At 39.9% G+C, this 13,724-nt stretch overlaps 1 long non-coding RNA gene across 1 annotated transcript; it reads left to right on the top strand.

Moving 5' to 3' along the window:
• The first annotated feature begins 7,048 nt into the window (after positions 1-7,048).
• Positions 7,049-11,542, top strand: LOC115948485. The gene is made up of 3 exons (XR_004082312.1): positions 7,049-7,082; positions 7,549-7,598; positions 11,475-11,542. It is a non-coding gene; the product is annotated as an uncharacterized LOC115948485 (long non-coding RNA).
• The last annotated feature ends 2,182 nt before the right edge of the window (positions 11,543-13,724 follow it).

The following is a 13,724-nucleotide window of genomic DNA, read 5'->3' as shown; positions in this document are numbered from 1 at the left end:
TAAACTGTCTGGAGCCTTATTTACAGACCCCTATATCCAGCACACAGACATCCTTGTCCTCTTTCAGAGTAGACATAAATGCACAGTCTCTTCTTCAAAAAGCTCATACTCCTACATTTCCACAAAAATCTATCATTTTTGTTGACTACAGGGTGGTGACAAATAAACAGTTGCAATCCTTTTGAACAGGCAGTTTTAAAAAGCTCCCCAAAAAGCTGAGACTCTTTTCTAGAATGATTTAAAGCTGAGAATTTTTGCACCCCACTGCTGGTGGGGAATAGACTCTATACACACACAGAGCGGGAAAGGGACTTAGGTGATAAAAGATGTTTTACTTGCAGGTAATGAAGACTTCATGTGGCCTCACTGAATAGCTTTATCCCTCAATTTTTAGATCAAATCTTACCTAAAAAGCCCATTAGCTTTACTGAGTCTTCTTTCCCATGTAATCACTGTCCTGCTAGTACAGGTTTTATTCACATCTGCATTTCTTTAAGTATTGTTTTACTAATTCTCTTTCCTTAGGAGGAATGAAGCAATAATCAGCCATTACATTTAGTACCTACTCACATTAATATCTAGACAATGCAGTGATTTGGAATTCTTTACACCTTTTTGCAGGTTTTTCATTATATTTCTTAGTGTCTTGAGGATGCCTTTCCTCATGACATTTTACAATAAACCTTTGCAAAATGAATAGCTTTCATTATGAAATCAATGATATTCCCTCTAAACTTCAGGGGCAATGTCAAAGAAAAGCTACTATAATTGCTAATGCTGAGCAGTTTTTTATGACCAAACTCTACTTTCCAGATGTCACAGCAATACAGTCATCACCTTCCTCAGCACTTTTGCTCTCCCTTGTCACTATAGCTCTCTCAAGAAAGTGATTGTCAGCCATGTCTTTTTCTGTTGTTATGTCTTCACTCTGTTTTCTGCTTGAATTAAGCCTTAAAGCCACCCTTTTAAGCAGAAATGGAGATTATACCTGTGACTCTGCATAGCAGGAACCTCTGACCCCTGCCTCACCTGAAGCATGATATAAGGATGAATTTTAATTCTGAAGGGAAAAAATGTAGTTATTAAGACCTTGATCATTCAGTTTTAATTCCTTTTTCTTGTTTCTGAAGATCTGCCATGCAGACACTGAGTACTGCCTGTGACCAATCCACTCTTCTGAGTACTATCTCAGGTGTTAGAGATTTTAATTTGAGGTAGAGTCCATAGTAGCACTATTAAGGAGCCAAATCCAGTGTGTTTATTAGCACACTGGGGTGCTTGCTGCATGCCCTGGCTGGCCCCAGGTGAGGCACTCTGCTCAGTTTGGTCCTGCCTGGCACAGGGAGCCTGGGACACAGGAACTGTCTGCACAGAGGCCTTCCCAGGACTGCTGTGTCAGCTGTGGACACGGAATCTCCTCAAAATTCTGATCAAAAATAAATTAGGCACATTTTTCTCTTAAAGTGGACCTTTGATCTTATGTGTTTATGTATTCCAGCAACAGAGGGAATGCAAACTAATGGGCTTGGTAAAAACCTTAGGAACTCGGCAGCTGTTCATTAAATCAGATACTGCGGCTGTTCCACTTCTCAACATCTTTCCAAGGTGCAAAACTGCATCAGCTTGCTGTCTCTCAGAGAGACATAGTTTCTCCCACTTCCATTTTATAAGGTTCACAAGAAAATGCAATTGAAATCCTAACAGTTTTTCAGCATCTTGGTACTTTCTTGATTAGTATTCTCTTGATTATAAACAGTTTAATGTGTCTTCTTATTTTTAGGGCAGAAATAGACATCTGAGTCATTAATTTGTTTGCCTTCTTTGAGGCCATTGAAATGTGGAAAAGATGAGTTAGCTGCCCCTGGCTAGAGTGGGGGCTATAATGGGCATGGTGACAGGCAGACTTACAGCAGGATCATGCTGCCAAACATTACAACTTCAGTTCACTCAGGGAAGTTACTTTGACTTCTTTAAGTAACAGCTGTAGTTAAACAATTCTTTAAACCTGTATTTAGATGGTTGCATTTTTGTCATAACCAGGGTACCATACCATTGGTTATTCTGATGCTCTGTTTCACTTCAAAGGCTTACAATTGTCTTATCTCATTTCCTGCCTTAATTGCTTTAAATGTACTGACAAGCACAACTGACCAATTATTAGTACTTTTTCTCATCTTGTCTCATTTGTTATCCATGATGCTCTTCCATGTTGTAATTACTCTTCAATTTTTCATGACTCAAAATAGGAGGTGTACATAATGAATATAAATAGCAAATTGATTAAATGTAACATGCATTGTAGCCCCAGTGAGATTGTCATTTGTTATTAATGAGAAAGATTTGTCAGGTGCTTGTGAATAGGCTTGTGATGCACAGCAACCCAAACCTAACAGTGCAAGGCTGTGACCGACTTTCTGCAGTGTTATTGTTATCCAACACAAAAGGAAGCTGTGCATGATTTTCAAGATGGATTTGTATTCCACTGGTTTGGTGCCATATTAACTTTTTGGGCTTTAACAGCAAAACATGCAGGTCAGGTTAACAGGGAATATTCCAATAAATGGTGTGTCACTGTAAGGCACCAAATTTCAAAGCCTGAGTCCTTCTGTAGGAGTTAAAATACTGATTTTTACAATGCTGAAATTAGATGAGGCCTTGGCCTGCACTGGTGTCCAAAACCACAGTAGTCAGGCAGCTCATGCAAGAAATTCAGGAGCCTGCTGTTCAGATCTCTGTGCCAGATTAACCAGGCACACAAATACTTGAGTTTGCATCCTTACCAAGGCACCATCCAGCAGGCACTGCCCTGCTCCAGAACTGTGTTCTGCTGCTCCTGCTCCAACTGCTTCATTGTACAGAGATAAATAACCATTGAGAGCGGCTCTTCTATGAATGACAGGGAAGTTCTGCTATTAGAGGTGGTGGCTTTGAGAGGTCTCTTCCATATCAATGTCTGACAAGAAGTTTATTTGATAGCTAAAATTTTCTTTTGTGGAATGAGGAAGGTTTTCTTCATTGTATTGCAGTGAAACAGATAGAAAGGCTTAAAAATGAAAATGGCCATGTAGGAAATTACTTCTAAACCTTGAGCCTTAAGCCTTAAAATCCAAACAGCTAAATCCTTGTCCCCTCTATTATACTCCCTAATTTCACTCTGCATTAACAAAGATTTGGTGTTTTTCAGTCACAGCCTTGATAGTACTTTAGTTCTTTGTGGATGTACATTGCTTTTCTGCATTAACTTCAAAAATATTTGCAGCAGGTGAAGATGTGACTGATGGTCAGTTTGTTCCAGACATGGACCATACTCAGTTAAGAACAACAAAAGGTGGTTTTTCTTCCAAATTACATTTTACAGTGTGAACATCAGTATTATTTACCTGAATCTAACAAATTAACTGAATATTAAACCTTTTTATTTAATTATTTCAGCTTCTGCTTTCATAAGTGAACGTAGGGACTTTATTAGCATTATTTAAAACAAAAATTTTGATCATAAAGCCTTTGAAGAACTAAATAAAAATGCTATCCAGTTGTTATGCACCACAACAAGAAAAGAATCTCTGAAATTTACTCTGAAATTAGAAACTTTAATCTGCATAATTTATACACTGGGTATTCATAAAAAGGACTACAATTGAAACTCACCTGTCATCAAAAGTAAAAGGATGGAAACAATAGCTAAGACTGAGGCAGGGAAATGGTATTATGGATGTTATTTCCTAAATATTTGCTAAGGAATGGTTTCTACCAGTTACTGAGGAAATTAAGGGAAAGTGACAAAGCAACAATCATTTCCAAGTAATAGTTCTTTTTTCTTTTCATTATCTGAGCTGTCTGCCCTCAGATCTGCTGCATTGTTCAGATTTGAAACCATTTCCTGCTGCAATAGCCAAGGCAGGGACTGTCCAGCCAGGCAGGGAGGAGGGCTGGGCTCCTGCAGGGCAGCTCCCCCAGGCTGGGCTCTGCTGCCTCCAGCCCTGGCTGTGCCCAGCTGGGCAAGGCTCAGAGCTTGATTAAACCAGTCAAAGCTGGGGTGTAATTTTAAAAAATTAAGATGGACTTCCCTCATTCTGCTTACATGTTTTCCCTGCCTCCTAACCCCCCAGAAGGACTAGATTGCTTTTTCTTGCCTTTGGAAACACTTTTGGCTCTTCAGGGTTTTTGCTCTTTGCCCTGCTCCTTGCAGAGGTTATCCTGGCAGTGCCTGTTTCATCTCCAGAAGGGATCTCATTGCTAAACAAGAGTCCTGGGCAGGATTTACACCCTTCCTCTGGAAACACCAGAAGCTTGTGTCAATTTCTGCTCTTTCATATTCCTGTCAGCTTGTCAGGGACTATCATTCATAAAAAATTTAACAGAGGAAACCTGACAGGATTGGTCTCTTGGTGCTACAACAAAATAAATATTTAATAATGACATGATGATACATTTCCACTAAACAGCTGACATTCTGCACTTCAGCACAATGGGCTAATAGTTCTCTTTATGACTGTGCTCCCAGTAAAGTACTTATGCAACAGGTTGATGGACCAAAGCCCAGTGAACAATGCAGAGGCAACATCTTACAACTGAAGGGGCAGAAATCCCCAGTGATTTTGTCACAAAATATGACTTTTTGTCATATTTCAATTTCAGTGCTCTTGGCTCAAAATTTCAGTGCTCTTGGCTCAGAATTTTTAGGTATGTTTGCCCACACCCACTGTTCATCCAAGGCTGTGCCATCCACTTGCTGGAACTACTACATCATGTCTCCAGACCTTGCAGTGATTCCAGGTGCTTGTTTCAGATGTGTTATTAACAGTTTAGTGACAGCTGTAGCCATTCTCTTCAATAAGTTGTTTTTTAATTCTGAATTCTAAATTTTGAAATTTATGCTGTTACTACTGAAGTCCATGAACTGCTCCTCTGACAGTTTGGGACACTCTGTGGAGCAGCAAATTATCAAGCTTTACCACCCTTTCTCTTCCATTTATTCAATTTTTCTAATGTATAAAGTCATGTGGGACAGTTTGACTTGAGGGAGAAACAAGGTATTTTTGCCTTTAAAAATGTAGCTTTTGGATGTACCTATCTAATTAGTTTTTTCTAGTCTTCCAAAGTATTTCTTGAACATTACCATTTGAAACTGGACTTGGTTCATAACTGGAAAATTATTTAAAAATATTTTTCTTCTCCTGGCCCTTTCCCCTGTGTTTGAAATGATGTAAATAACAAAAGCCAGCCAACAACATTTAACAGTCTGATCAAACTTACTGCTTCTTCACTACTTGTACTTTTACTTTTTTGTTCAATAACTCATGACACCACACAGACTGACCAGTTTGAGGCAGGTTAGAGCACAGTGGTTATTTGTCCAATTAAATACAGCTCTTCTCTGCACCCATGACTGAAAAATCTGTGTCCCTCAGTCAAGTGGGGGTGAAGGCCAGGCAGTGTGGGCAGCACAGTGTTCTCCATCCCACCTGTGGTGATACTGGACTGGTTCAGCCTGAAAAAAGCAGATTGTACAGAGTATGGGTAGGTTGATAGACCTGACACAAGACCTGCTAAATTCTCCCTTTGAGCTACTTTCAAATGTGGGGCCTCCAGGCTGAGCTTCAGCTAGCACTGCATCTGATATATGTACAAACATAAGGAATCCTTCCCTGCATTTCTTTTCAACTCACAGAAATATTCTAATTAGTTATTTCAGGTGGGAGAAGGGAAAGGAATTTGAAGCAGGGCAAATGTGCAACTGTTGATTTTGCAGTAGTTCTGTCAAAAAAATATATTCTACTTTTAATACACACCATTTGGAAAGCAAAGCCCCTTTTAAAATGCTTCAGAACTCATGTCCTTTTTAATTGCTTGGAATTCATGGTGGCAGTGTGAGGAAGCCATAAACATATACAATCATAAAAACACATTTAGACAACCCAAACAGAATCAGTGCCATATTATTTTAGTTTATTATTCCTAGTGGAGTACAGATTGGTCTTCCTACTTTGATATTTATTTATACCAAGGAACTACAAGAACATAAATGCCACTCTTGGGATAATCCTAATGCTGGGGCCGAACAGAATACACATTGCATCTGTCTCATTTGCAGTAAAATGAAGGAGTGTTTAGGTGTAATCCTGCTAATGAAGGACAAAGTTGAAGGTCAAATGTAGCCTTCAGAATGAATGTGTCACTGTGAAGCTGAGAGAACTGTAATTCTGCATTAAAAAGTTTGCTTAAAATATCAAATATCTAAGATGCAAAAAAAAGAAAATGTAGCTCTTTGGTTTTATTATTCTCTCTTCTTTGAGGATTGTGTTCAAAATTTAAGTGCTTATATGAAAAATTAATGATGGGTTTTTGCTAGACAGAAAGCCTTTTTATTTTGCACATGATTAACAAAGAAAACTCAATGCAAAAGTGAGATGCTCAGCAGGGGGTGGTTCTTTCAGAGTCCAGCTCACAGCTTCACACCATAACATTTATTGACATGGGAAAATACCCACTTTTATCCAAAGACAGTTAAACACATAGGATATGTGCAGGGCTGTATGTCCTGAATAACAAGGAACAGATTCTCCACAAAGGAAAATGTCAAGCAAAATAAACAAACAGCCTAGCAGCAGGCTGGCCCTGCTGCCTCTGGGCTGCTCCAAGTCTACTGCAGAGCCCAGTGCAGCGTTAGTCTTTTGCTGGTTATTGTCAGGAAGTAGATTATGGGCTGCGAGGCTGCAGGGTGACTTCAGACAGTCTGCCTGCAGCACAAGAGGAGCCAAGGACGTGTAGGCAGAATAGAATATAAAGCAGAGCTGCTCTCTGCTCACAGGGTGGTTTGATTTCATGTTCCTCACCTACAAAGTTCTCATTTGGGGGGGGTCTGGGTGCTTTTCCCACAGGTCTTTTCCCACAGTGTAAAATCACAGACTAAGCTCATATGAGCTTGTGCAACTGAAAACTTTAACCCTGTCATTTCTGTGCCCACCCCTCAGTTTTTGTAGCTTCTTGTTTTGATCTAGTCAGCCAACTCTGTGCATTTTCTGGAATTCAGAAGGGCCATCTGCTACCCACTCATTCAAGAAGAAAGCCACACAAAAAAGGTATGACTTTTGCAAAATATAATGGAATTATAATGAGTCTTGCTTATTTCAAGCCTAAGAAAAGACTAACATCTGTTACTAGTGTGTATTTGTGATTTGTTCCTACATGCAGGAGACTTTTATAAATAACTGTTAAATATAACAATACACTGCAAAGAGCTGAGTGGGCTTATATATCTTAGGCCAGTCTTGGTGTTTTGGTGTCAAACAAGAATGAAGCAAGTCACTCTGGACAAAGTGGACCAGAAAACTTTCTTTTCTTCTTATACTAAAAAATGGAGAATGGCATTTACTCCCTCTCTCCCATCCACCAAATACCATTATGATCTACAAGTTCTCTTTGCATGTAGGTTCCAAGAGAATTTTTGAAAACACTATGATAAGTACTTATTAAAGATACAGAAGTCTCAAACAACAGAAGTCTTTCATGTAGAAACTTGTTTTCCTTAAAACTATATTCCCATAGGCAGCAAGGATGATGGTTTCCCATGCAAGCTGAAGTGACTCACTTTTGAGGTAAGGAAACCTGAAGAACATTTAAGTTGGTAAGAACTGGCCTTCTGCAGGAGGACACAAGGCAGAGTGTTTAAGTTAAATTTCTAAGTGATAAGGAATCAGTTGCACTGCATAGAAAAAGCCAAAGCCACAAGTACAGCACCTGATAATAGCAGTTATGAGCCTTTCCAAAAATTTAATTCTTTGTCTGATTTAGTTATGATTTGTTTGCTTGAAGACTTCTTTGAAGTTATCTATGGTAGTGGCATGAGGTGCAGTGACTGGTGTACAATTATAGAACCAGGTTGGCAGCAGGATTGAACTGGCTAGCTGCCATTTTCACAGCAACTGGTTTTTTTTCTTGCGGATTTTTAGATCAGTTCCCTGCAGGAACAGATTGAGTGGAGTTTTTATATTGTTATTATGGCTGTTTTGATATTGCAGTAATGATTTTTTGATATTTGATAATAAAGCCTTGAGATAATAGCAGTGGAAGCCTCAGCATAGCTTTCATAATCTATTGATTTTGTGGCTTTTTTCAGTGTGAATTTTATTTCTTTGTTATCATTGGTGGTTTGGTTTTTTAATTATTTTTGTGGGGATTTCTCTCAGTGCTTTTTCATACCACACAGTGCTGCTTCATATGAAGTATATACAAACAATGTGCTTATTTCATCCTGTCAAGTGCTACTGACCGAATATAAATACAGCCCAAGTTTAGTCCTGTATGACTAAACACAGTGATTGCTTTACTTCAGCTACAAAAAGCTGGATTAAACACTATCTGAGAATTTCTGGATGATTTTGATACCATGTGATTATATTCCAGTCTCTAACTCAAAATTTAGACAGGCAGTAGGTTTTAGGAATGACCATAATTTATATCCCTAAATGACAATCTCTCTAGAACAGGAGTGGTATCACTGCGTGTAATCTGCAAAACACGGACTATTTTGGCAGGGAAAGCAGAATTTGATGACAGATTTGTAATTACCACTGTGAAGCACAGAATTAGAGATGTGCCTGTGAGGGAGAGGTGCCCTGTGCTCCTGGAGCCTCCCACTCGTGGGAGCAGCTGGACCCACCATCCCACCCTCTGCAGCCAAGAAGCTCTTCCTGCCCTGCCTTGTCCAAATTTAGCCTCGTGCTGGTGAGTGGCCAGCCCTGGTTTGTCCATTGCTGCTGCCAAGCAGATGGCACTGGCTGAGTTCTCCTCACCTTTGCTCAGCAAGAGCTCTGATTTGTGTGTCCTTCTGCTCCCCAGCCAAAACTGGCCATGAAGTCCTACAGGCATGGATTTATTCTTGAGACTTACAAAGCTTTTTTTCACTCTGACTAGGGTTGACTGACAGGCTCAAGAGTTCCTGTAAGGCAATATGACAGAAAAATAAGAACAGACAGACAGACAGTAATGGCATGACCCTCATTTCCTTAGGAAACTAGGCTAAAAATGAAAATGTGACCTCATACCCTTTGCTGAGGGCTTCCCCTTTGAAAGCCAGGATGAGAAAGATATATCCTGGATCAGAAAGACATGTGGAGATTACTGGAGTCTTGTGACTATATTAAAGGAGTCAAGAAAAAAAACTACTTTTAAGTTCTTCTAAATCACCATTATTATTAAAATTATTAATAACAATATTATTGTATTTACTTTTCAAAGGAAAAAAATGGTATCATGGTACAGTTACAACCAGAGAAGGATACTTTGGGGACAGAATGCAGAGAATTCACCTGCCCAAGGGACAGACTGAGGTGAGGGCTGCTGTCCCACACTGGGCTGGAACCATGCAGCAGGTAAAAACAGCAGAGAAAACAGGCTGGAGTCACTGTCCCTTCCCTAGGTGAGGGATGCAGAGAGGGTCCCATTTTTGCCTCAAGTAACAGAAGGGGTGTGGAGTGAGAGAAAAGCTCCATGTCCTACCCAGACTCGCCTCACCTACACATTGGAGTGGCTCACAGGCAGTTTGTAACCACTTAGGTGGGTGTTCTATATCTGCATGACTTTAAGGCTTTATTGAAGCTCTTTGGTCCATCCCATAGTGACCTTGAGAGATCCTCTCAGATGTGCTGGCAGTTGTGAAGTTGACACATTTCCATACAAGGCACTAAACCCTTACATATTGGAAAAGTCATGCAGTCTGTTAGAACTTGCATGGAAAAAAACAAATATTTCATAAGGACAAGTGGGCAGATTATCCTCAGGGTATTGATTCCACATTTTGGTCTGCTAAAACCTGCTGCTAAATAGACCTCCCTACTGGAGAGGCTGAGCAAGGTGGCATTTCAGAGAGAGGCTCTGGGCATTTATTGATTGCACATGAAAACACTAATCATGAAACAGCAAAGATTGAGCATGGTGCTGCCACTAACATTTGCATAAAAAGGTAACACTTCAGTGTTGGGAAGCCAGGACATTGCAGAACATTAAGAGTAGCTGTCCCTCAGCACATCCAGCAGGGCAGCAAGTTCCTCAGGCTTCTCATTTTCCAGCACCTAGGAAATGGGACAACAAACACATAATATTGTCTATATTGTTGTCTATAACAAGTTAGCAAATTTATGTGCCATAATAGATAGACACTGAAAATGAAACACCAATCTCCAGCAAACCTAATGTTTTCTTTCTTACAGGAAAACAGCATCACTTTGGGAATTTGAAAGGGCTAATTGGTTTTCTATTTGATTCTTGTCATCAATTGAAGTTAATTTAATTAATTTCAATCAATTTTTAAAATCAAATTTTTGTAAACTCTCCTTCCTCCTGACAAGCTACTTTTATCAACTGCAGTTAGTTCCTGGCAGATGGGATTCAACAAGGGATCTCAAGCAGCAGTGGCTTCATGAAGTACTTTACCCAACAGGGTCCTGAAACACAACAGACCCTTAAATGCCAGTTTGGCCTGCTGAGAGAGCAGTGAATTCACTCCACATCTGATGAGAGGATTCAAATGATCAGTTCAGTGGGAGAATCTTTCTGTTGTGGGGATGAAAAGCTCAGGGGACCTCACTCATGCTCAGTGGTCTTGTAATTAAATGTTACACACTTGATGAGCATTGCATTGCAAGCCTCAAGGCTAATTTACATGCTACCACCAAAATGTCTTATTTGATTTTGCTTGTAAAAATACTATACAGGCATCATTGCATGTCATTGCAAATGGTTTGTATCAATGATGCTTGGGTGACTCTCAAAATTACTAAAAGCTGTACATAATTACTGCTAAAAAGCCCTGTACAGAACCAGTAATGCTTCCTCTACAATAGCTATTTTATGACCAAGATGGCTTTCCTGATGTGACTGACAATGCTAGGAAACATTATGTAGGATAAACAAGCAGCCTGCCAGCAAATAAAGAATAGCTTTTTGGGGAAACAAAGTACTCTGATTCAATTATAGTATTACATGTATCATTAAAGGGTGTTGCTTTTCTGAGAGGTGCCCATAATTCACAACAGGAAGGCAGGATTGGAGAAAAGAGGGAAAAATTAAAGTGAATAGGAGCTCATTGTAAGAATGATGAGAGATATGATGTCAATATGAGGTATTTACGGGCACATTTAAATGCTTTATGTTGTAAAAGTTGCTTTTTGGTTTGGGACACATGAGTCATGTCATGCTCTTTCTCAAGATGAGTAAAAAGAGAAGAAGCTTGTCAGGGCTCTGGGATCCATGTAGCACATATGCCTTTATCAGTTTCATGTTCTGAGGAGGTTATCCCACAAATAGAATTTCCATGCGAGCATATCAGATGGACTTAACTACCTTTTCTTCCAATTCTTTCTTTCTTTAATACTCTTTAATACTGACTTCAAAGCAATGCTGGAGCACTGCAACACCATTTTATTGGAATATATTAATAATAATAAATTACAGTTTCATTCACTGAATTCCAGCTCTTAGAAGAATAAACAACCTTCTGCAGATGCAGAAGAAAGGCAGAGAAATATTAGATGACTTACCCACAGTCTGCAGCAGGTGAGTGAAAGAATTAGATACAGAACCTCTGGCCTTTCTTCCAAATAATCTTGCCTGTGTTTGTGCCACAGTAAAATGATTTTGCATATGTCCTGTCTCAGAAATATGAAAAATATATGCAATATGCAAAGCAGCCAATTGCACTGCCTTTTGGAATATATCATCATTTATGAACAGTGCATCTTGAAACCTAAACAGATTGTGTGCAATTAATTGCAAACTGTCAAAGAGTCTACAGCACTTTACTGCCAATTTGTAAATAAGCCCTAGGATGCAAAAGGACTGAGGCAAGTGAGGTGAGTTCCTGTGGATGGAGGGGAGACAGTGCGCAAATGCAGTGCAACACAATTTTTACACTTCAGCCTTTAAGAATTTTGCTGACCCTGGAAGAAAATGGTATGGTGCAGAGTCATTCAGTGCAGCTAGGTTTCTCTGTAGGTAGATATTTTACATAACCTAAGTGAAGAACTCTCAGCTTACTTGAGATGCAAAAATAATAAGTTATGTGCAGAAAGAAAAATGTACTTTTAATTAAAACCTTGGAAAATACATGTGCATTTTTGTACCTTAAAATGTGCTGAACAATGGTGATGATGATGTGCAAACAAAGCAGATTCCCTTTATGTCCTGATTATGACCCTCAAATGATCTTTGTTATAAATATGCTCATGCTGGTGGCTGGCCAATACCTGACTGGATTCCTTATCCCTTTGTATCGCTGCTGTTCCCATCCTACCTCTCATTGTTTCCCTCATATATTCAATAAATACAATATGTTTGGTGCCACTGCTGATCTGCTGAGCCAGTCAGTGGCCAGCCCACTGACTCAGACTTGGTCTCAGCTTCAAAAGAAAAATGATGATGTCTGTCTTTCTAGGTTTGAACCCCTCTGGTGAGCAGCATCACAAATGTGGTACAGACCTTCAGTAATTACTGAAGCAGCAGTTTGTCACAGGCTGCCTGCAGCACTGATGGACAATCTGCTGGTGGGTATAGTTAGAGGAAGGAATATGTAAGACATGATATTTGTGACAGGCTTAACTTGGATTTTTTGTTTCAGGGGATGAAATGTACCTGTGGAGGTAGTGTTGATGAAGAGCTATGTACCCATATTCATTAACTATTCTTTCCACCACTGTTGTATTTAATATATATGCAAAAATTACTCCAGCGTAAATAAGAGTTTGGCCCAAGTAGCAGTGACAATTACACGAAGTGCAATTTGTATCTCCTCAGAAGTTCACCTATATCAGCAGTTTCCAAAAAAAAGTAGATTTAGCCCTTGAGGAAGAGGAGTTCTCCCTACACATCCCAGACACCCTTCATTCTGGTCATGGAGGGGGTGGTTGCAATGCTCAGCAAATAAAAAAATCTCTTCCCCATTCCACTAAGCCTTGCACCAGGCCAGGAGCTTACTGCAACCTACAGGCACTTCCCTGTGCTCTGTGAACCTGAAAAACCTGCAATATAAAAGTCCTCCTCATCTGAAACAATTCTCTTTATTCTTTTTCTGCCCTAATCTTGTAGCACAATTGCAGTTCCAGAAATGACACAAAACACTCAAGTCCATGGATGGTAAGGTAAGTTCAAAGTTGAGAGAAGATGAAAGAAAAAATGGACTGTCAGCCTGATAGGCTTTGGATGGAACTTTACAGGGAATCAGCATACCAAAGGATGCTGTTGTGGGGGGTACCACAAGCCCAGCTGCCTGCAAAATTAGAAATCTAGAATTGAGAGGTCAAAATTCACTGCTTAACCCCAGGGAAATTAACAGTGACTTTTTGTTTCACAGTTTAATATTTAAACAATGTTACTCCAATTAGTCAATGGAAGACATTTTGTTTTCTGTGAGATATATTCTCTCCTCACCAAGTCAAAGTGGTTTGCTTCCAGGATTTTTTTTTTCTTTTTTAAACTAGATTGCTCTTGCCTCTAGGGAGAGCAGGTTTCCTTCAGAAACGGCACAAACAGGTTATGCTCCTCCAGCCTTTACTAACTCAAACTTTCAAAATCCGCTTGCCCACATCTCCATGGTTATTTTGTTGGTTGCACTGACAGGCTCTCCAGGCTGAAAGGCTCTCCGGGCTGCAGCTCTCGGATTTCCCCTGGAGCGGCCGTGCCTCGGTGGCAGCAGAGGGGCAATGGCCTGGCGGCAGCGCCCGGAGCCC

Source organism: Geospiza fortis, unplaced genomic scaffold (assembly GCF_000277835.1).
Source record: "Geospiza fortis unplaced genomic scaffold, GeoFor_1.0 scaffold405, whole genome shotgun sequence".
Classification (NCBI taxonomy): Eukaryota; Metazoa; Chordata; class Aves; order Passeriformes; family Thraupidae; genus Geospiza; species Geospiza fortis.
Note: the sequence above shows the minus strand (reverse complement) of the source record. Positions and strands in the feature narration are given on the sequence as shown.